The sequence below is a fragment of the Tachypleus tridentatus genome, chromosome 11 (genome assembly GCF_004210375.1).
Source record: "Tachypleus tridentatus isolate NWPU-2018 chromosome 11, ASM421037v1, whole genome shotgun sequence".
NCBI classification, from domain to species: Eukaryota; Metazoa; Arthropoda; class Merostomata; order Xiphosura; family Limulidae; genus Tachypleus; species Tachypleus tridentatus.
In genome coordinates this window covers 6,398,832-6,420,632 of record NC_134835.1, presented here as the reverse complement: position 1 = coordinate 6,420,632, position 21,801 = coordinate 6,398,832, and the positions used below count along the sequence as shown (strand labels likewise).

At 33.1% G+C, this 21,801-nt stretch overlaps 1 pseudogene across 1 annotated transcript in view; it reads left to right on the top strand.

Moving 5' to 3' along the window:
* LOC143231288 (Y+L amino acid transporter 2-like) overlaps positions 1-20,527 on the top strand; it is a 40,974-nt pseudogene extending 20,447 nt beyond the window's left edge. Inside the window, exons 2-10 of the transcript XR_013016875.1 lie at positions 2,443-2,568; positions 5,991-6,087; positions 6,321-6,365; positions 10,034-10,157; positions 12,693-12,796; positions 13,243-13,339; positions 13,786-14,113; positions 14,349-14,426; positions 19,072-20,527. The product of XR_013016875.1 is annotated as a Y+L amino acid transporter 2-like (transcript). The remainder of the gene's footprint in view (positions 1-2,442; positions 2,569-5,990; positions 6,088-6,320; positions 6,366-10,033; positions 10,158-12,692; positions 12,797-13,242; positions 13,340-13,785; positions 14,114-14,348; positions 14,427-19,071) is intronic.
* The last annotated feature ends 1,274 nt before the right edge of the window (positions 20,528-21,801 follow it).

The following is a 21,801-nucleotide window of genomic DNA, read 5'->3' as shown; positions in this document are numbered from 1 at the left end:
AACCTGATCTAATACGGTACATATTATTACTTAAATTATTATTTCAATCATTCTTAATAAAGTAAGCGTCTATATGAAAGAAAATCCAGGAACTATGTTTTTTTACTATTAAATGCAAACATAACCTAAAGATGCATTGAGGGCTTTACGGCATAACCAGCTTTCATTCGCTCGGACTCCTGGACAGTTGACCCCTTTGCCCTCTGTCACTGTAACCTGAGCATGGCCTAAGAGTTAGAGCTTGTCATGGTCTGGTGGTTAAGGTGTTCGAATTGCAGATTCGAAGAACCCCTGGTGTTCATGCTCACTCTTACACCTTTGGGGTCGTTATAAGATCTTGGTAAAACACTAGTTGGCGGTAGGTGTTTTTGAATAGTTACTTTTCCTATAGTCTGTCGGTGCTAAATTAATAAACGATACCTTAACAAAAAGAACAAAAAAACAACAACTGACAAATATATATTGTACCTGCATGGACATTGTCTGAAAGAGATGCAAAGGAACAGTTGCAATAATGATGTAATAACGGATTTTCTTGGCTACCTGACCGAATCGGAGAACTAATGTGAACTTCATCCACAACATCCAAAAACTGAACCAACAGACAAGGTGAAAGGTAGATGTCCAGGAATACAATCGATCTTCCCAGGTCACATGACCTAATGAACAATCAGAGAGGAAGAAACATCTGAAATTATTCCTTTACCAGATGGTTTAAAGCTGCTATACTTCTTCTAAATCAGATATTTTTTAATATTATAGTTAAAAATGTGGATAATAGTAAGGGTTACTGATTGTTGATCAAATGTGGTAAGCTATCTTAAATGTTCTCCGGAAATAGGCTTATAAGGTGAATTACTAGTTCTTATGGTGTGAATGCCTTTTATAAGCAGACGATGCATGATTATACTTGTCGTAAGACATAAGTATTAGACATATATTTTTAAAGCGTGCATTGTTTATCTGTGAATTGATAAAGCATGTAGTGTTTGAAAACATAACAGATATGCATTATAACTAATATCTTAAGATCAGAGTAACTGTAATGTTTATTCTTTAGCACTGCTATAGTAATTAAATTACTATTAATGGTTTACTAATACTGTCGTAATACTACACTCAAAATAATTATATTTTATTCTAGATTAATTTCTTTTTAATTAGATGAGTTTTAGATATTCGAAGAGTTCTAAAGACATCAATTTTTTCTTCTGTTTTTATAATTCACGTTGTTTAAGACCAGGAAATACTTGCTAGAAATGTCTTCAATCTTTTTTTACGACATTTTCTTATCAAGAAAGTGCAAGTAGTGAACAATACTTAGGATAAAGAGCTAACAATAAAATAGATAAAAAAAACTTCAAGCACAATTTAATCTGAAGGTGTCAAGTACTCATTACATTACTTGCAAAGGTCGAAGTATACATTTGACAATTTTTTATAGTATCAGTTCGTTTTATAATGATATCCACTACCAGAAGATTCGCATTTGCAGGCACTAAGAGTGTGACAATGTTGAAAGTACTCAATTAACTTAGGACCTTTAGTGACAACTTGTGAAGACAATTGTAGTTCTCAGTAATGAGACACTACGAAGGTAAGGTAACGATGTGGTGTTAGCAACCACTAACTGTTTAAGTTATTGACTCTCTGTGCCGTTGCTAGGCAAACTTTGTCCCCTGATATGTCATTTAGTAGAGGAAGTCAACCATACTCTACCAAATGAATTCTTAAACTTTCGCTCTTTTAATAGTGGCTCGAGAACCAGAGAAATCACCTGATTACTCCGGAAGGTCACACAATTTTAATATTTCTTTGTCGTATACAGTGCTTTAAACGACTCCCTCACAAACTACAATATTTAACTAAAATAACTACAAAGGAATGGATAAAATATAAGTCCACCAATTCATAACAATGAAACCTTTGGAAGACACTTATTACAATATACACTGAGATAACATAAAGTTTAACAAAAAAAAACTGTTCCAAAGGAAAAACCTGAATTGATGGGAAATGGAGGGAAATCCATTTTTTCCTTATTAACAGAAAAAAAAGTCATTCCCTTGTTAAGACAAAGAAAAATTGACTGTCAAATATCTTGTGGTGAGAACATGTATCTTTGAGTATATTTCAGAAGTCTCCCCCTGTGTTAACTTTTTTAATAACTTGAGTCCAAAGGTGAAGATCATTTTTAAAGATAGTACCTTGATCTTCAGCTGTTAAATTGTAGTATTTTACCTATTGGACGATAAAACAATTTTTGTTTTTCCTGAGTAATAACATTGTTCGCAAGGAATTATGTTTTGATGACTGGGTTTAGTCAAGTTTCATGATATCACTAGTTGAAATTTTAAGAGATGATTTCATTTACTTGTAACTTTATAATTAATATACATTTCCAAATAGTCAGTCTACTAAGCCTTCTTTATTGTTTGGCAGGTCTGTTAACTTACGTCAACTGCAGGAGTGTAAGCTGGGCCATGTGGGTTCAAAATGTATTCACTTTAGCCAAACTGCTGGCATTAATAAGTATCATAATAACTGGAATTATCCTATTATACCAAGGTAAGAAAATCTCTATTATACCAAGGTAAGAAAATCTCTATTATACCAAGGTAAGAAAATCTCTATTAAACCAAGGTAAGAAAATCTCTATTAAACCAAGGTAAGAAAATCTCTATTATACCAAGGTAAGAAAATCTCTATTATACCAAGGTAAGAAAATCTCTATTTGTGGCTACTAAAAAAAAAAAAAGTGTAAATTTAAAGCTTTGATTTGTATTATATTTTAGAGATGCGAAGATAAGAATAAATAAAATAAAAATCAGAGTTGAGAACCGGGTGTTTAACATATTTATTTGTCAACTCAGTTACGATAGTTTTAATAAAATGTATTGTAAAATATTCCAAAACTAACAAATATAATAATACCGAATGATTGTCTATATTCACTGATATTATAACACCTCATTATAATATGACAGAATAATGGATGAAAGTGACAAGCGGCGCTCTTTTAACATTCGCAAACTTCGAACGCTCGTGGTTAGATAACTCGTTTCCATTTTATTGCTTTAACTAGCTGTATCTATACGGTCTTAGAGATGATATTTAATGCAGAGCTTGTTTGGATACTTGAAAATACCACATCCTCTTGCCTACCCAAAGGTGGTTTTCATAGATTTCACTCCACTATGTATCACATCAATCATGTTGAAACCTCGATCAGGGAAGCTTTCCTCAAGAAAGAACATCTTGTTTCTGTCTCATTTATCTTGAGAAGGCTTATGAAACTTCTTGGAAGTTTGGCATTCTGTGGGACCTTCATTCATGTGAGTTGCATGGTCATTTACCCATTTTTTCATATCTTATTACAAAACAAGAGTTTATGAGCTTGTGTGGGTTTGAATTTTTCCCATTATTTCACAAAGGAACTTGGAATCTCTCAGAGCTGTGTCATGAAGGTCACACTTTTCAGTATCAAAATTAATGTTGTCACTAAACCACTTTCTCCAACTGATGCAAATGACCTCTATGTTGATGACTTTCACGTTACTTGTTGGTTATCATGTATGAAGTTTATTAAATTTCAGATGCCTCTAACTCGCTTGTTGAGGTCAAACAGTAGACTTTCATCTTTTCTTTCTCTAAAACCATTTGGTTTACAACCCAATCCTGAGTTTCATCTCGATGGTGTTCTTCTTACTGTGATATCTCAAACAATGTTCTTTGGGTTTGTCTTCTTACTGTGATATCTCAAACAATGTTCTTTGGGTTTGTCTTCTTACTGTGATATCTCAAACAATGTTCTTTGAGTTTAAATTTGACTCCATACTTACTTTTTGTTCCCCACATTAAGCAGCTTTGTTCAAGTGTACTTGGGCGCTGAACATTCTCCATGTCCTCTCTTCATGAGAAGTGAACTGCTGCTTTATGCTCAAGCTGTATCAGATCATCCCATAAGTAATATTGTTATTATTACGTCCAAAAATTTAATACAAAAATTGCATCATCTTTTCTGTGTTTGTAGAAGGCTTTAATGACTAAAATATGTAATAGGACGTGTATAAAAATGTTCAGAAAAACAAAAGTAACTCATCCAACTTCACTTTTTTAGATCATTAATCAAATAAACCCTTATGATTGTGTCTGAGGAGAACATTAAGCATATAATGTTTTATGAGTTTAAAATAGGCAATAGTGCAGCAGAAACTACACGAAATATTCAAGGTGTTTATGATGCGGAGTCTTTCAATGAAAGAAAATGTCGAAAGTGATTGCAAAAGTTCAGATCAGGTGATTACAGCTTAAGTGATGCGCCACGTTCAGGTATTTTAACAATTGAAGAACTAGCATAGAAGCTTAATTCAACCCATTCAACAGTTCACCGTCATCCGCAACAGCGTGGAAAGGTGTCAAAACTTGAAAAATGGGTCCCCCATGATTTTACAGAAGCCAACCTTAGAACAAGAATAGACATTTGTACTTCTCTGCACTCTCGTGAACGTAACTCGCTTTTTGTGGGCAGGTTAGTGACTGGAGATGAAAAATGGATATATTATAAACGTGTTAAGCGCCGCAATGGCTCACTACAGGTAAACTGGCTAAAGCACAGCCAAAAGTGGACTTCCACTCTAGGAAAGTCTTGTTAAGCGTTTTGTGGGATATTGCTGGTGTGATCCATTTTGAGATGCTGCCGTTCAATGTAAGGATTACATCAGACTTCTTTTGTGAACAGTTAGAGTGTTGCAATGGAAGAAAAGAGGCCTGCTTTGATCATTGGTAAAGGTGTTGTGTTACACCAGGACAATGCGCGGCCCCATACAACAAGGATCACATCTTCATAGATTGAAGAGCTAGACTGGAAAAAAACTTCCACATCTTTCTTATTCTCCAGATTTTGCCTCACCTAATTATCATTTATTCCTAAGTCTACAGAACTATCTTGATGGAAAAGAGCTTGGAACACATGAAGATGCCAAAACTACTCTCTCTGTACTATTTTCTTCCCAACCCGAAGAATTATATAGAAGTGACATTCAGAAGCTTGTGAATCGTTGGCGGTAAGTAATTAATAATAATGGAACATAAATTATTGATTAAATAACATTAAAAGTATTTGAAATCCTTTCTGTTTGTGTAAACCTAAAATCGGACATTACCTAATGGATGACCTGATACAAGGCCTTTATGCAATATAAACTGCATTATGTGAAGTACTGACTTCTTTGTGCCGTACATCTAGCAAACCATTCTTCTATTCCAGTTTATATAGATAGTTTGAGATAAAGTGACTCTGTGGGATATTCATGGTTCGTTGATGGTTTCACACAGGATCTCCTCAACAGTTTTTGTGTTCATTGTCACGTTGTATATCAATTATCTTGTATTATATACTTATATTTCACTTAAGTACTTTTTACAATGTTTCTAGAGCCGAAGATGTTATGGTTATTGAGTATATGGTATATGGTTCCATTGGAAAAGCAGGTGAAGAACTGAACAGTTTTCATTCACCAAGAACGACTTTTGCCAAAGAATGGCAACAAGTAAATCTATGATTTTTCACATTTTCAAATTTATTTATTACCACACTTTAAGGGTTTACGTTAAAGGTAACGAATTTTAAACAGTGAGATTAGGGAGAGAATTTTCTCCAGTGGAGGCTTAGTACTTAAGGAAGTGGATCTTGCATTTACCCAATCAGTACCACAAAGTGATGTCACATGCTTTTGGAAAACCAATTGTACTTATGCAAGATGCATTTGTAGAAACAACTGGCTGGAATATTCTCTTGCATGTGGAAAATTCAGTGTTGTAAATTGTGAATTTTCTTCACAATTAGTTTTTATTACCTACTGAATGGAAATTACCAAATTTCAAATGCATCAACAAAAGTATTGTTAAAATTTTTATGCATATAATAACACTTTACCTCCTGTTGTATACTACATTTAAACTGTGATGTGTTGATTATTATCGCTTAGGAAAAACTCAGCACTTTGAAACTATCTTTGAAGGAGACTTTAAAGCAGAAAATATACCTCTAGCCTTCTACTCAGGTCTTTTCGCCTTTGGTGGATGGTATGTTGAATTATTGTAAAATTACTAGAAATTTGTTAAAGCATTTTACTTTTATCTTAACATTTCAAGGATAGTTTAATTGTTGTAATAGAAATAGTTATAAAAGTTCACGATATATATTAAAAAGTTCTTATTGTTTTAAAGATTTCAATAGCGCTTCAATTATTTATTTAATTATTGTAGGTGTAAAAGATATGAACTGAGTAAAAAGTTGACTGTTTTAACAATTTCAGGAGTGCTTTGAACATTGTGGCTGAAGAGATAAAAAACCCTTACCAGTATGTATTAAAAAGGTTTTAAAACAACTTTATACTAATGATGTATTTTAGTTTAGTTTAAATAATTAAGCATATAATATTAAGTATATAAATTACTATTTGATATATTTGTAATATATTTTATTGTTGTCTAGATAAAATAGTCATTAACAATTATTCATAGTGTTGCTAGATGCATAATACATACGTAATAATCAGAGCTTTGTACAAGTAGTTTTCAGTTATTTTGTATTGTTGGTCTATAATTATTCTATATTTCTGTTAAATATATGAATAATAGAGTTTTGTAGAAGCAGTCGTTAAAACGTATCTTGTATTGTTGATATATGATTATCCTATAATGTTGTTAGATGCATACATAATAGTCATAATTATCACTGCTTGTCAAAAGGAGTGACGATTATTTGGTACAGTTGTCAAATCTGTACATATTTATCAAACTTCTAAAAACACTGTCATTTCGTGAGTCTTAAATTACGGGTTTGGTTTTCATTTTTATTTTAGTTAACGCAAATTAATGTATCTCTTTTAGTGAACTGAAACATTTTGTATAATGTATGGACTGTATTGTATATACGTAGAAACAGGAACCAATAGGTTCATTCGGGATGTAGGCTGACAACAATTTGGCAATTTTAACCATATATGAATTTAGGTTTGATCAAAGACTCATCCACACAATAATAAATCAATCCTATTAATATATTGTTCATTCTTATGGCTGTGAATACACATCTGAGTTTGTTCCTCTATTGTTATTACTTCATCAACTTCTTGATGTAACTGTTTTTGAGTAATTTGATGATGTTGATTCTAAAAATCATGTTGAACATTACTGATCACCCATCATTTTTGAGTTATATTTATATTCTTATATATTTTAAAAATAACTTTTTCCTTAATAACTTTATTTATCCATTATGTTGCGCATTATAATTTATCTCGGACGAGTCTCCGATTTATTATGTTACGTACAATAGGCATTAAAAATTCAAATAGCAGAAAATTTTAATTTTCATTTAGAAGCTAATTAACTGTTAATATGTATCAAATTTATTAACAAGATTGATTCGCACATTTTTCTTTCTTAACACAGATATATTTTAATGTATAAGAAACAATATAATTTGTAATTACGGTTATTATAAATATTTATTACAAATAATTATCTATATACAACATTTTTACAAACTCACAAAAATATTCAGTCTTCTATCGAGGTGCAAATTATTATTATGTTGAAACACAAATATACCTCACTTGACGAAAATGTTAGTCAGCCCGTATAGGGCTGATACTTCATAGTTTTTTTTGGATTTTTTTTCTTTTAAAGTTATGTAATGGTTTCATACAGACACACTAACGTCCGAAGTTAATTCACTCATTTCACTGCACAGCAATTGTTTTAAAAAGTTTTACTTCCTGAAAAGTTTTTGCTGATTGTGACAGGTACCTGGTGGGTATGTACAAATATAGTTTTGGTTTTGCTTCATCACGTAGGAACTCTGAGAAATAGACACTTAACTGTTTACCGGCCATAACGTATTTAATTGTGTTTATGTTTCTGATACGCTATTAAGTTCAACATAATTAAAAGTGTTTTGCTCCTGATTTTCGTTTGAATTCAATGTCCGGTGCATCACGTTGCAGTGTCCAACAGTAGTCTGCAAGCATTGACGGATTCCAGTTGCCCTGATATCGTTTTTCCATTGTAGCAAAACTGACGATTTTGATGAAACGAAACGTGATGGGTAAATTTGGATGTGATTTTCATAATCAGCAGCCAAAAATCTATAAGAAACACTCAACTTTGTTCAAGAAGCAAAAACTTTGTTGTGCAGTGTAGTTGAACGATTTGCAATGTTCGAAGTTTATAAACATTCCTGGTTAAATTCTGTAATCTTCCGATTGATAAGTTTTAATCACAATCATAGCTTCCAAGACTTATAGTATACTGACTGTAGCCGAATAACAATATTCTATAACTGAGTCTCGGCGCACCGATTTATGAACATTTAGGGCGAGTTTCTCGAAAGTTCATTTCGCGACAATATTCGAAGATACGCTAATATTTTCGTAAAACATATGTTCTTGATTCTTGCACTCAAGAATCTTCTATAAATTTAGAGAACAGGCGGGACTTGCGCAAAACACATCCAACAATATACGTCACAAACTGAAACAAACGTAGATATTAAAATAAATGTATAACTGTAAATAAGTTATAACTGGAAATTGGTTTTAAGAATGTATAATCTGTATGCTTTAATGAATTTATATAATATTCACGGTACGAGCAACAGGAATCGATAGCTTAGTTTCTCATAGTGGAAAAGTTACAGTTTTCAGGTTAGTTTTAGGTGAGTCGACAAATACTCTCCGTTTTTGAGGAGAGTATTTGTTATATTAATACATCAACACTTGTACAGAAACGCAAAATATCTTGTATGCTGTAGTGAGAAGCAAGAATTTCACGGTGATTCTGGTAAATTGAAACTTCTTCTTAATGAATTCAATTGCTGTAACCAAGAGCCAACAAGTTTCCCATGTTGCTTTGGTAGAGACAAGCCACCAATCAGCTCGTTTCGACGTTCTGATGTAATCAGCAGAGGCAGTGTTTATTGAAATGCCACAGGGTTAGATGATGAAAGTGAAAATTGTCTTCTTTGCAGGATGACTCTTATGTTTCCAAATTCGCTGGTGGATGTGGTAGTGGAAGTTCATTCCAATGAGGTACTGGTTTCATTGCAGATACAATATCCGGATATTTAATATTTTGCCTACCTATCTAGAATTATTAATCATGCAGAAATAACAGTCAGTTAGATTATCTTTGGTTCACACCGATCATGAGAACTGCAAATGGCGTACTTGTTCTCTTTTTATTCAGCCAATGTGAGAAGCTAGACTAAATGTGCAATCTATACAACATACTTGTGGAGGCCAATGTTATTACTGGTCATAAGTTTGTTCAAAATAGTGGTATTAAACAAGCTTCACCTGATTTGTGATGTTTTTCCTTCGTGAAACTAAGACATTGCAATAACTTATAATCTCCCCAATGGCACAGTGGTATGTCTGTGAACATTCAACGCTAGAAACTACGTTTCGTATGAATGGTCGACAGAGCCCAGTTAGTTTTTTGCGTAACATTGTGTTTACCTACAAACAAATAAACAACTAAGTCAAAATCAGAAGGTGATGGACAATTTCTGACTACATTTTTGAAATCAGCAAATCACTTGAATTTTCTCTCTTAGAATTTTTATTGTTGTACACTTTATTTGAAAACGTTGATAGATGGTTGAATAACAACCTGGAGTAATGGAGAACACTGACGAAAACTGGAAATATGGTTACGTTTAAAACGAACATTTGTTACTACTACGCTAACATGAGAATGTTTATTATTTCTTATGTAGTTTTTGGGCAATTTTGAATTAACCGGGAAGTTTGCTTATAGAGAAATATATTGAATGTCAATGTTTACCTTTTTAAGGTATTTGGCACTAAGTCGACTGGGTTTGTTCTGTGAGTGATTATTTAGTCGACATCTTAGAACCGATTTCGATTTAATCTTCTAAGCAACTTTAGACAAAACAAAGGTATTATTAAGCCGTTTAACATGAGTGTTTTACTCTAACTTTATTCACTGTTAATATTTACAGAAATCTTCCCCGAGCTATCTGGATTGGAGTTCCTCTTGTCACTTTCTTCTACGTGCTGACTAACGTGGCATACTTTACAGTTGTATCTCCCTCAGAGATGATGGCCTCCCATGCTATTGCCGTTGTATGTAACTAACAAAATGTACAATTGATGTTTATAATTCGATAAAAACGGGTAAAATTATACGTTGACACAAAGTTTTATTTTTCGTAAAAGAACACTGGACGATATTAACTGTTACACTTTAAAGTTAAGAGTAAGCAAACATTCCAACGTCAGCTGGTATCTTTCGGGACATCAGAGATACCATCTAAGAAGTGGTCTTGTGAACTCCTATAGTGTTTACCATTACTACTATTGTTTTATACTATAAAAATCACAAGTTGAAACACAGCGCTTCAAGAGGTCTAAAAGTCGATTTGGCTTTCACATTAGGATTTATATTATAATGAAAACACTGACGTAAAAATATTTTTTGGGTGGGGGAGAGTAGGCTGAAAATAAACACACAAGTGTTAATCATGGGTGGGGGAGAGGAGGCTGAAAACAAACACATAAGTGTTAATCATGGGTGGGGGAGAGGAAGCTGAAAACAAACACATAAGTGTTAATCATGGATGGGGGAGAGGAGGCTGAAAACAAACACATAAGTGTTAATCATGGGTGCGGGAGAGGAGGCTGAAAACAAACACATAAGTGTTAATCATGGGTGGGGGAGAGGAGGCTGAAAACAAACACATAAGTGTTAATCATGGATGGGGGAGAGGAGGCTGAAAACAAACACATAAGTGTTAATCATGGGTGCGGGAGAGGAGGCTGAAAACAAACACATAAGTGTTAATCAGAAAGAAAAAAATCAAAACAATTTTGTAAGTACGAGATAGCAGTAAGGTCCCGTCCAATAAAACATGCTCGTCCTTTCAGTCACGGGGGCGTTATTTTAATTATGTTCATTCATACTATTCATTGATAAAAGAGTAGCCCAAGAACTGGTGGTGAGTGGTATGCTAAATTACGGATGACTAGTGCTGGTAGCCTTCGTGTAGCTTTGCGCGAAGTTCATAACAAATCAAGCTTTCAATTCAAAGCTATTTATTATAGGTTTACATATATCTATATCGACCAGTTATTTCAGTGTGTTATCATCTTTAAGTTGTTCTGCATAAGTTTAACATACTTTTAGATCTTAATGAAATTCTCTCACCTTCTCCATTGCAAACAATTTAGACTTCATAATGTGTAGATTTTTACCCAGTTTAACTCAGAATCATTGTATGAATACAAGACAGCAGATCGAATTATTATACACATTCAAGTTTTCAATAAACTATTAAAATACTACTACTTTTGTTAACGTAAACCAAAACTTCTCTGTATTTCAAGATGGCTGGTATGGAAGGTCGAAATGTTGTTGTCTACTTTATATTAATAAAAGTTTTAATACCCATACCAGCTGTCTTGAGATACAATTTTATTTCAAGTGAGTTTGTCGCGATCGCGAAAAACTTCTCCGTGTATTCCTTCATGTAGATGATGTTTATTTTTCAAACTAATCACAAGTTTTTGATGACTCAGCCCCAGCCCATGATGCAATAAAGACTGGAAGTTTGATTTGAACTTTCGCGCATGGCTACAGGAGCTAGCCGTCCTTAAGTTAGCAATGTAAAACTAGAGGGGAAGGCAGCTAGTCATCACCACCTGTCGTTAAGTGTTGGGCTACTTTTTTTACAAACGAATAATGGGACTGATCCCTCATTATAACGCCCCATGGCTGAGAGAGCAACCTTTTTTGGATGGCGCGACCTCACATAACGAGTCTGGCGTCCTAACCACCTGACCTAAGACTAGAAGTAGGTATGAATTTTATACACATACAACTATATATAAATGAAGGTGGTTCGTCTGTGTCTTGACATCACAAGTCGTTGTGAGGAATTAGGCCTACTACTTTGAATAACTTTAGTAAAAGGACACTAGAAGAAAAGAAGTAAAGTGTTTGTTTGTTTGTTTCTTAATTTCACACAAAGCTACTCGAGGGCTATCTGTGCTAGCCGTTCCTAATTTAGTAGTGTAAGACTAGAGGGAAGGCAGCTAGTCATTACCACCTACCGCCAACACTTGGGTTATTTTTTTTACCAACGAATAGTGGGATTGGTCGTCACATTATAACGCCACCATGGCTGAAAGGGCGAGAATGTTTAGTAGGACGGTTATTCGAAGTAAAGGGAATGGATCAAATTAGGCAGCCATTTGTATTTTTACTACATTTAAATCAACATATTGTACGGATATATATAATTTAACAAATAAAATAAGTACATTGAAATATTTCAAACAGCTAATTATGCTAATCTTTCTAGATATGACATAAGTGAACGGCAATTTAACATTAGTAATCTATACAACGTGTTTCTCAATTACCGGTGTTAATCATAAAGATAAAATTTATTGTAAGTGTTTATTGTACTTCCAATCTATTGTGCTAAACTCTTCAACGAGGGCGGGACTGTCAAACAGAAGGTAAACCTTGCGGGTGTTTCCGCGTGTTTATTACGATAAATGCAATTAGTCGATGTTTGGACACTAAGAATACAAAAGTTTTAACGCTTCAGTAAAATGTTTCTATTCTAACCTGATCTTCTTTACCTCATTTTTCAGACTTTCGCCGAGAAGATGTTTGGAGCTATGGCTTGGATAATGCCCGTATGTGTGGGGCTTTCAACAGTCAGCGCTACGAATGGATTGCTATTTACTTCCGGAAGGTAACTACTTCATCTCTTGACTTTAGAAGTGAGAAAGTTTATAAACGTATTTACCCTTATTGTGTATTTCCGAGTGAAACTGAGACTAGGAGACATTGTTGTACAGCGATCATAATGTGTTATCTCTTGACACTGATTGAAGTGTTGTTATATCTATTATATTTTCACAGTGAAACATGAGTTATTAATTTTTACTTTCACTGATAGATAAAGACGTTGTTATACGTACTTCCCAGGGAAATATGATTATATTCAAACGTTTCTGGTAACAGGTGAAGACGTTGTTGTATCTACTTCCGAATCAAAAATGGAGTATTACATTTTTTACTTTCACTGGTAAAGGTTGTCTTGTATATATCACGGTGAAACACAATATAGCTTCCTCGAATCTCACTTTTTTACTTTAAAAATACATGTATAATTTTTAAAATGTTTATTTTATGTAGGATATCTCTAGCGGGAGCTCAGGAAGGATACCTACCGGTTATTTTTGGAATGATTCACTACAAAAGATGTACGCCATCACCATCGTTATTATTTACGGTGAGTGAAGGAAAGAAAATGTATTGGGTAAAATCTAATCACCACGAATAGAACGTGAAACCGGTGCGACACCTATTTTAGTCATCCACAGTTTAATCATGTGCCTCAGGTGTTTTCTTTTTTCACACTTGTACTTTATCATTAATAAACGCAACACGACTGGGTACTTAAACTTATTTATCATAATTTGACCAGAAATTAAAATTTTATAGATATGCTTGATTTCAACGGAAATTATATTTTATTTTAAAATAAGTTACATTTTCTATTAAAGTTAATACCACAATACCAGAAGAATGGTATAGCTTAGATTTTGTTTCTTAAGAACTGAGTTTGGTATAATTTTTTTCCGTTTTTACAGTTGTTCTTTTTAGAAATTGTGAAAATTTTCTGAGTTTCCTCTCTCTTTGCTTGTTCAAGAAGAAATTATTATAATTATTTTATAGTGTGGTCTCTCTCTGTTGATGCTGACTAGTGGCGACATCTACCAGCTGATCAATTACTTTACTTTTACCTTTTGGCTGGGAGTAACCGTCACCATCATCAGTTTGTTGTTCCTGAGATTTAAGAAGCCCAGTATGCAGAGACCCATAAAAATGAATTTATTCGTTCCTGTTTTGTTTTTGTTTTGTTGTTTATTTCTGACAGTCGTTCCTCTTTACGCCCAGCCATTTGAGACAGGAATCGGGTTAGTGGTAGTCCTCAGCGGAGTACCTGTTTATTTTGGCAAGAAAGAGTGGAGTAGAAAGCCGCGTGCATGTGATAGCCGATTTTGTAAGTTTAAAACAATATAAAAAATATGTTCTTTATAACTCGACTTTTTATGGTTGTTATAAAAGTATCTGAAGATAAATGGCATTAAACAAAATTAATTTATCAATGATATTTTAAACTCACGACAATTGGCATGTTTTTGTTTTCACAATCTTACATTTATTCTTGTGACTATTTTCTTAAGATGTTTATTATTCATTTCATTGTGCATAGGCTAAATGTATGTCTCTTCCAGGTCAGTTGACTTTGTATTTCCAGAAGTTTTTGGAAGTTGTGGCCCCAGATAAAGAGGAGCAAGTATGAATGGAAAATGGTAAAATAAGCGAAACGATAATTAAAAGTAAAATAAAAGTCAATAAATAGTTTTACGTGAGTGTAAGTGCTAACCTGTATAGTTCATAGTTGAATAGTTTTACGTGAGTGTAAGTGCTAACCTGTATAGTTCATAGTTGAATAGTTTTACGTGAATGTAAGTGCTAACATGTATAGTTCATAGTTGAATAGTTTTACGTGAGTGTAATTGCTAACCTGTATAGTTCATAGTTAAATAGTTTTACGTGAGTGTAAGTGCTAACCTGTATAGTTCATAGTTAAATAGTTTTACATGAGTGTAAGTGCTAACCTGTATAGTTCATAGTTAAATAGTTTTACATGAGTGTAAGTGCTAACCTGTATAGTTCATAGTTAAATAGTTTTACGTGAATGTAAGTGCTAACCTGTATAGTTCATAGTTAAATAGTTTTACGTGAGTGTAAGTGCTAACCTGTATAGTTCATAGTTAAATAGTTTTACGTGAGTGTAAGTGCTAGCCTGTATAGTTCATAGTTAAATAGTTTTACGTGAGTGTAAGTGCTAACCTGTATAGTTCATAGTTAAATAGTTTTACGTGAGTGTAAGTGCTAACCTGTATAGTTCATAGTTAAATAGTTTTACGTGAGTGTAAGTGCTAGCCTGTATAGTTCATAGTTAAATAGTTTTACGTGAGTGTAAGTGCTAACCTGTATAGTTCATAGTTAAATAGTTTTACGTGAGTGTAAGTGCTAACCTGTTTAGTTCATAGTTAAATAGTTTTACGTGAGTGTAAGTGCTAACCTGTTTAGTTCATAGTTAAATAGTTTTACGTGAGTGTAAGTGCTAACCTGTTTAGTTCATAGTTGAATGAAAAGTTGTTTAGTATTTTATAAAAGTTATATATTCGGCATATTGTGGTTACTTTTACAATATTATTCAATAAAAAGACAGAGAAGCTAGTAAGATATTTTAAGAAGATTTACCTTTTCGGTATATATTGTATATATGTATTTAATTCATGACATATGAAGGAAATAAACCGTTTCTTTAGCCAAGAAAACAACAATAAATTGCTATAAAAACAATTGAACTGTATATAATTTACGTGATTTAATTATTTATTTTGTCTTAGTGCCGCCATCTAATGTTAAGTGTATTTAATAAATATTCAAGAAAACATTTTATTAATATAAAAGAAGGCTCGTAGATTATTATATCATAATTAATTCCTATTGTTTGACTGATTATTCTTTCTGTTTATTGCTTTGATTCGTAACGATAATTAAATATTGCTTTATTTGTGTGTATAATAACAAAGATATGTATTGTTGCTTCATGTGTCATTTGTTTTGAGTTAAATAGCTTTAAATACACACTAACATAAATAACATCTATAACAAATTGAATATGCTTTTAATATCTATGTTTGTTTCAGTTTAATATATATTTAGAAATGTATGTGGCCCGGCATAACCAAGCGTGTTAGGGCGTGCGACTCGTAATCTGAGGGTTTGGGTTCGCATCCCTGTCGCGTCAAACATGCTCGCCCTCCCAGCCGTGGGGGCGTTATAATGTGGCGGTCAATCCCATTATTCGTTGGTAAAAGAGTAGCCCAAGAGTTGGCGTTGGGTGGTGATGACTAGTTGCCTTCCCTCTAGTCTTACACTGCTAAATTAGGGACAGGCAGCACAGATAGCTTTCGAGTACCTTTGTGCGAATATCAAAAACAAACAAACCAACAAGAAATGTATGCAATTTATATTGTTAAATGTGTACTCACACGTTCCTTCCACCTGTTTTGTAAGTTTGTAGAGATTCTTGAGTGTAAGAATTAATAATTTATGTTTTATAAAAACACTAGCGTATCTTTGAATATTGTTACTAACCGGTTAAAAGTTTATAAATCTACGTGTCGAAAGACAGTTTAATATTGTTGGATCGCTACAGTCACTATACTCTAATCCTCGGAGGCTATAACTGTGACAAACGCTTATTAATCGGAAAATTACAGGTATTTTTGGGGGAACGTTTATATATTTCAAACATTATAAACTTCAGTGAATTAACTGCGAACGTAAGTAATTAGGCTTATCCAAAGTTAAACACTAGTTGAGTATTATAATTAATCTCGAACGAGCCTTCAATTTATTATGTTAAGTGTTAACATTTCAAATAGCCAAAAACTGATTTGAATTGTAATTTAAAAATATAAGTTAGTTAAATGTAGAGAAGTATCGAATTTATTATGTTTACTAACAAGACTGATACAGATAGTTTTCTTTCTTAATACAAATATATTTTAATATAGAAACAATGATAAGATTAAAATTAATGGTTATCACAAATAATGATTTTATATACAAAAGTTTTACAAACATAAAAACAATATTGAGTCTTACATGAGATCCGGAACTGCCTCGGTATCTTATCGAGGGTTCACGAAGAGCGAATTGATTCTGAGATGATATAAGTACAATTCACCTTACGTGGAGGTAACCAATTTTTCACTGAACACACATGAGTTTTTCACTGCTGAACGTACTTAACGCCTTCGAAAAATACTAACGTCCGATGTTAATCTGCTGAAATTAAACAGCTTTTCATTTTCGAAAATATGTGAACTTTTCTGGTCAGCTATCTGTAGTTCCCGTTTAATAAGAATTAATAACAGTTACAGCAGGGGTGGCTAAACCTGTAAGAAGCGAAAGTATGAAGATGAAAACAGATATTTAAAGCTAAAGTGGGAGGAAGATTTTGTATTCACTGTTAAAGAAGGTAAAACTTTGTGTCTTATCTGTAAAATGTTACTCAGTCATTACAAGAAGGTAAACCTTTGTGTCTTATCTGTAATGTGTTAGTCAGTCATTACAAGAAGGTAAACCTTTGTGTCTTATCTGTAATGTGTTAGTCAGTCATTACAATAAGGTAAACCTTTGTGTCTTATCTGTAATGTGTTAGTCAGTCATTACAAGAAGGTAAACCTTTGTGTCTTATCTGTAATGTGTTAGTCAGTCATTACAAGAAGGTAAACCTTTGTGTCTTATCTGTAATGTGTTACTCAGTCATTACAAGAAGGTAAACCTTTGTGTCTTATCTGTAATATGTTACTCAGTCATTACAATAAGGTAAACCTTTGTGTCTTATCTGTAATATGTTACTCAGTCATTACAATAAGGTAAACCTTTGTGTCTTATCTGTAATATGTTACTCAGTCATTACAAGAAGGTAAACCTTTGTGTCTTATCTGTAATGTGTTAGTCAGTCATTACAAGAAGGTAAACCTTTGTGTCTTATCTGTAATGTGTTACTCAGTCATTACAAGAAGGTAAACCTTTGTGTCTTATCTGTAATGTGTTACTCAGTCATTACAAGAAGGTAAATCTTTGTATCTTATCTGTAATGTGTTACTCAGTCATTACAAGAAGGTAAACCTTTGTGTCTTATCTGTAATGTGTTAGTCAGTCATTACAAGAAGGTAAACCTTTGTGTCTTATCTGTAATGTGTTACTCAGTCATTACAAGAAGGTAAACCTTTGTGTCTTATCTGTAATATGTTACTCAGTCATTACAAGAAGGTAAACCTTTGTGTCTTATCTGTAATGTGTTACTCAGTCATTACAAGAAGGTAAACCTTTGTGTCTTATCTGTAATGTGTTACTCAGTCATTACAAGAAGGTAAACCTTTGTGTCTTATCTGTAATGTGTTAGTCAGTCATTACAATAAGGTAAACCTTTGTGTCTTATCTGTAATATGTTACTCAGTCATTACAAGAAGGTAAATCTTTGTGTCTTATCTGTAATGTGTTACTCAGTCATTACAAGAAGGTAAACCTTTGTGTCTTATCTGTAATGTGTTAGTCAGTCATTACAAGAAGGTAAACCTTTGTGTCTTATCTGTAATGTGTTAGTCAGTCATTACAAGAAGGTAAACCTTTGTGTCTTATTTGTAATATGTTACTCAGTCATTACAATAAGGTAAACCTTTGTGTCTTATCTGTAATGCGTTAGTCAGTCATTACAAGAAGGTAAACCTTTGTGTCTGATCTGTAATGTGTTACTCAGTCATTACAATAAGGTAAACCTTTGTGTCTTATCTGTAATGTGTTAGTCAGTCATTACAAGAAGGTAAACATGTGTGTCTTATCTGTAATATGTTACTGAGTCATTACAAGAAGGTAAACCTTTGTGTCTTATCTGTAATGTGTTACTCAGTCATTACAAGAAGGTAAACCTTTGTGTCTTATCTGCAATATGTTACTCAGTCATTACAAAGCCAGTAACTTGAAACGCCACAATGAAACAAATCACAAAAACTATCGTCTGATTATCCACCTAGAAAAACAAGTTAACTTTGTTAAAATCATCACTAAATAGCCAGTAGACACTGTTAACAACGTTCCCTAAGAAAGTTAATACACAACGACTGAAACTAGCTTTGTTATATCATGGAATATTGCTCGTGCTAACTGCCCATATTCTGATGGTGAATTTGTTAAGATGAATATAGCTGAAGTTGTTGCAGTGTTAGATCCAAATAACACAAAACTTCAGCGACTAATAACACAAACAACAGCTTCATGCCACACTGCAAAGAGACTCATCTCTCAGATCAGTGCTGATGTTGCAGGCAAAATTCACAATGATTTAAATAATTTCCTTGCATTTAGCTTAGATCGTGATGAATCTACAGACATACAAGACAACCCACAAATGGCTGTATTTGTTCATTATGTTTCCTCTGATGTAACTGTGAAAGAAGAGATGTTGGACTTAGTGGCACTAAAAGAAAAAACTTGTAGTGTTGACATTTAAAAATGTTTGACAGAACCTTAACAAATGCTGATATTCCACTGGATAAACTTGTCAGATTGAGCACCTGCAGTTGTGGGGTGAAATGCAGGATTAATTGCACTTATGAAAAGTGATCCCAGGTTTCCAGAGTTTCTCCCTGTTTCATTGTGAACACCTGGCAACCAGATACTTCAAGTATGAAGATGTTATGAAATTTGTTCTTGAAATTGTCAATTTTATACGTTTAAATGGGAAGACCCACGAACAATTCAAAACTTTTATTGAAGAACTGGAGGTTGAAGATAAACCTAGTGATGTCTCTTTCTACTGCATTGTAAGGTGGCTGTCTACCAGCAATGTCTTAAGTAGGTTTGTGGATTCGTCGGAGCCTATTATTACTTTTCTTTAAGAAAAGAAAAGATTCTATCCTCAACTGGGAAATGATGAATGGATGCAAGACCTAATGTTCCTTACTGATATAATGAATCATCTACAAACTCTCAACTTGGCACTCCAGGGGGAAGATAATATTGTTTCTGATCTTACTCAGACAGTTCTCAGCTTTCAGAATAAAATAAGACTTTTCAAAGAGACATACTGTGAAGAAACTTCAGTTACTTTCCCAATCTCAAAAGGAGAGTAAATACATATCCTGATATTGAAGCAAAAAACTACAAAGTGGAAAAATACGAAGATATATTGCAAGGACTGCTTGATATTTTCGTAGACAGGCTTGCTTCATCTTTTTTGTAAATTCATTCGTGGTTGATGTGGTCAATGATGGTTGTCCAATTCTCGAACCTCTAGTGACAGAATCATCTGCTGTGGATATGGAACTAATATAACTACAGGAGGATCTGGGTCTAAAGATGATCCATGAATCCCATTCTACAGTTAAGTCCTGGAAACAAGTTCCAGAAATAAAATATCCTGAACTGAAGAAAACCAGTGTGCGACTCATCTCAATTTTCAGCACAACATCCTGCTGTTAATCACTGTACTCTGTAACGAAGTTTGTGAAGTCAAAGCATCGTGCAGTCCTTACAAATCAACACCTGACGGAGCTAATTCGCACAGCTTTGACAACATATCAGCCGGAATTTCATTGACTCGCAACCAAGATGGAAACTCACAAGACCTCTGTTAGCAGTAAATAGCCTGATAATTATATCAATGTCTATTTGTGCCAGAAAAATATTATGATAAAACAAACATTTTGTAAGTTGGTATCTGATTAAAATATCTCTAATTTTATGGTTTTACGTATTTTTCTCCACGTTTTGACCAGATATTTACTAAAACAAATAAATATCATTAAAATTATATGTGTTTTACCCCTTTTATTATAATTTTTGGCAGTTTCATTTGATGTTAATGAAATGCAAATTTGCATATTATTATTAGACGTTTCTGTAATTCATTACTGTATTAAATACGCTCGATATAATTAAAACAATTGGGAAAACATTTGATTTATATATGTCTATTTTAGGATTATTGAAACCAATACAAATTAACAGTTTAAAAACTACGTATGAGAATAGATATTGTTACAAACATGTATTATTTAATATTCATGTAAAAATTCATGTAACAAAATGTACATATAACAATAAACACGTGTGTGTTATATTTGTTTATGTCTTGCGGCTCTCAAACATCTGAAGTTTATTGTATGTAGCTCTTACGTTAAGCATGGTTGGCCACCCCTGAGTTACAGCTTCCCGAGATTCATAGTATATCAATTCTACAAAACCAACAATACTATCTTTTCGCCCGATATTTAGGTTACTTTTATAAGCTTGAGAGGAGAGTTTCAGTCTGCTTAACTATACTGACAATAGATTAATAGTTCTGTAAAACATACAGTGTTAATTCAGAGTTTCAGTCTGCTTAACTATACTGACAATAGATTAATAGTTCTGTAAAACATACAGTGTTAATTCAGAGTTTCAGTCTGCTTAACAATACTGACAATACATTAATAGTTCTGTAAAACATAGAGTGTTAATTCAGAGTTTCAGTCTGCTTAACAATACTGACAATACATTAATAGTTCTGTAAAACATAGAGTGTTAATTCAGAGTTTCAGTCTGCTTAACAATACTGACAATACATTAATAGTTCTGTAAAAAATACATTGTTAATTCAGAGTTTCAGTCTGCTTAAAAATACTGACAATACATTAATAGTTCTGTAAAACATAGAGTGTTAATTCAGAGTTTCAGTCTGTTTAACAATACTGACAATACATTAATAGTTCTGTAAAACATAGAGTGTTAATTCAGAGTTTCAGTCTGCTTAACAATACTGACAATACATTAATAGTTCTGTAAAACATACAGTGTTAAATCAGAGTTTCAGTCTGCTTAACAATACTGACAATACATTAATAGTTCTGTAAAACATAGAGTGTTAATTCAGAGTTTCAGTCTGTTTAACAATACTGACAATACATTAATAGTTCTGTAAAACATAGAGTGTTAATTCAGAGTTTCAGTCTGCTTAACAATACTGACAATACATTAATAGTTCTGTAAAACATACAGTGTTAAATCAGAGTTTCAGTCTGCTTAACAATACTGACAATACATTAATAGTTCTGT